The sequence below is a fragment of the Gekko japonicus genome, unplaced genomic scaffold (genome assembly GCF_001447785.1).
Source record: "Gekko japonicus isolate JY-2015 unplaced genomic scaffold, Gekko_japonicus_V1.1 scaffold753, whole genome shotgun sequence".
NCBI classification, from domain to species: Eukaryota; Metazoa; Chordata; class Lepidosauria; order Squamata; family Gekkonidae; genus Gekko; species Gekko japonicus.
In genome coordinates this window covers 417,034-419,253 of record NW_015172027.1, presented here as the reverse complement: position 1 = coordinate 419,253, position 2,220 = coordinate 417,034, and the positions used below count along the sequence as shown (strand labels likewise).

The following is a 2,220-nucleotide window of genomic DNA, read 5'->3' as shown; positions in this document are numbered from 1 at the left end:
TTGGTATTTGTACCTTTTCATTCTTATATGATGTTGGTGCCTCTTTTGCAGTTGCAGACGTGAGGGAGCAGGGGAGTGAGATGGAATCAGGAAGGAGAGTTCTGGAAAAAGACAACAGTCTACAGGTGGAAGCGAAATCTGGGGCTCAAGTGGTACCAAAGAGATACTGCAGAAGGAAAAGAGAACCAAAACAGGAGCAAAGGATGGAATTGGTGGCCTGTCGGAGGAGAAATAAGCTTGAGGTCTCAGCCCAAGATGAAACAGGGAAGAGAAAGAGAAAGCCTAATGGTCCCATGAACCAGAAGGGGTTCGGCTGCAAATTCAGTGCTAAAACATATCACAATGTTCCAACATTCTTGAGAAGATATAAATGTGTGGAATGTGGGAAGTGCTTCAATAGGAGTAGTGCACTAACTGTCCATCAAAGGATTCACACAGGGGAGAAACCGTATAGATGCTTGGAGTGCGGAAAGTGCTTCTCCCAGAATAGCAGCCTAACTGCGCATCAAAAGAGTCATACTGGGGAAAAGCCATACAAATGCTTGGAGTGTGGAAAGTTCTTCTCTCGGAATAGCAGCCTAATTAAACATCAAAGGTGTAACACAGGGGAGAAACCATATAAATGCTTGGAGTGTGGAAAGTGCTTCTCTCAAAATGGTGACCTGACTAAACATCAAAGGTTTCACACAGGTGAGAAACCATATAAATGCTTGAAGTGTGGAAAGTGTTTTTCCCAGAATGGCAACCTAATTGCACATCAAAAGATTCATACTGGTGAGAAGCCATATAAATGCTTGGAATGTGGAAAGTGCTTCTCTCAGAGGAGCCACGTATGGACACATCAAAAGGTCCACACAGGGGAGAAAATGTATAAATGCTTGGAGTGTGGAAATTGCTTCTCCCAAAACCGCAACCTAACTGCACATCAAATGATTCATACTGGGGAGAAGCCATTTAAATGCTTGGAGTGTGGAAAGTGCTTCTCCCAGAATGGCAACCTGACTGCACATCAAAAGATTCATTCTGGGGAGAAGCCATATAAATGCTTGGAGTGTGGAAAGTGCTTCTCTCAGAGTAGCCACCTACGGACACATCAAAAGGTTCACACCGGGGAGAAACCATATAAATGCTTTGAGTGTGGAAAGTGCTTCTCTCAGAATGGCCACCTAACAACACATCAAAAGATTCATACTGGGGAGAAGCCATACAAATGCTTGGAGTGTGGAAAGTGCTTCTCACAGAATAGTGACCTAACTAAACATCAAAGGTTTCACACAGGAGAAAAACCCTATAAATGCTTGATGTGTGGAAAGTGTTTCTCCCACAATTGCAGCCTAACTGCACATCAAAAGATTCATACTGGGGAGAAGCCATATAAATGCTTGGTGTGTGGAAAGTGCTTTTCTCAGAGTAGCCACCTAAGGACACACCAAAAGGTTCACACAGGAGAGAAACCATATAAATGCGTACAGTGTGGAAAGTGCTTCTCTCGGAATGACCACCTAACTATACATCAAAAGGTTCATGCTGGGGCCCTGACCTGGGTAGCCCAAGCAAACCCAATCATGTCACATCTTGTAAGCTAAGCAGGGCCGACCCCAGCAAGTACTTGGAAGGGAGACCTCCAAAGGACACAGAGCCAGGCATATCAAGCCTCCTCTCTCAAAAATGCCCAAGCCCCAGTAGGGGTTGCATGAAGTCACCATGACTTCCGGGCATGCAAGCATGCACGCACGCACACATTAAAAAAAGGCTCATACTGCGGAGAAGCCATATGAATGCTTGGAGTGTGGAAAGTGCTTCTCTCAGAGTGGCCACCTAAGGACACATCAAAAGGTTCACACGGGAAAAACCATATAAATGCTTGGAGTGTGGTAAATGTTCCCCCTATAATGTCCACCTAAGGACACATCAAAGGAGTCATACTGGGGAGAAGCCATATAAAAGCTTGGAGTGTGGAAAGTGCTTCTCTCAGAATGGTGAACTAACTAAACATCAAAGGTTTCACATAAGGGAGAAACCATATAAATGTTTGGAGTGTAGAAAGTGCTTATCTCAGAGTTTTCACCTAAGAAGACATCAGAACATTCACACTCTGTGGATTATACAATTGGTTACTTCTTTTTTCTTTTTTCCCTTGGAGAAAAATGTTTATTTGAAAGGTTAAGTGGCTCAGCTACAGCATGATGTAATAAAGAAAGTAACAGATAAATTGACAGA

The 2,220-nt window shown here is 43.6% G+C and overlaps 1 pseudogene; it reads left to right on the top strand.

Annotated features, from left to right (window-relative positions):
* The first annotated feature begins 370 nt into the window (after positions 1 to 370).
* LOC107118271 lies at positions 371 to 1,927 on the top strand (annotated as a pseudogene).
* The last annotated feature ends 293 nt before the right edge of the window (positions 1,928 to 2,220 follow it).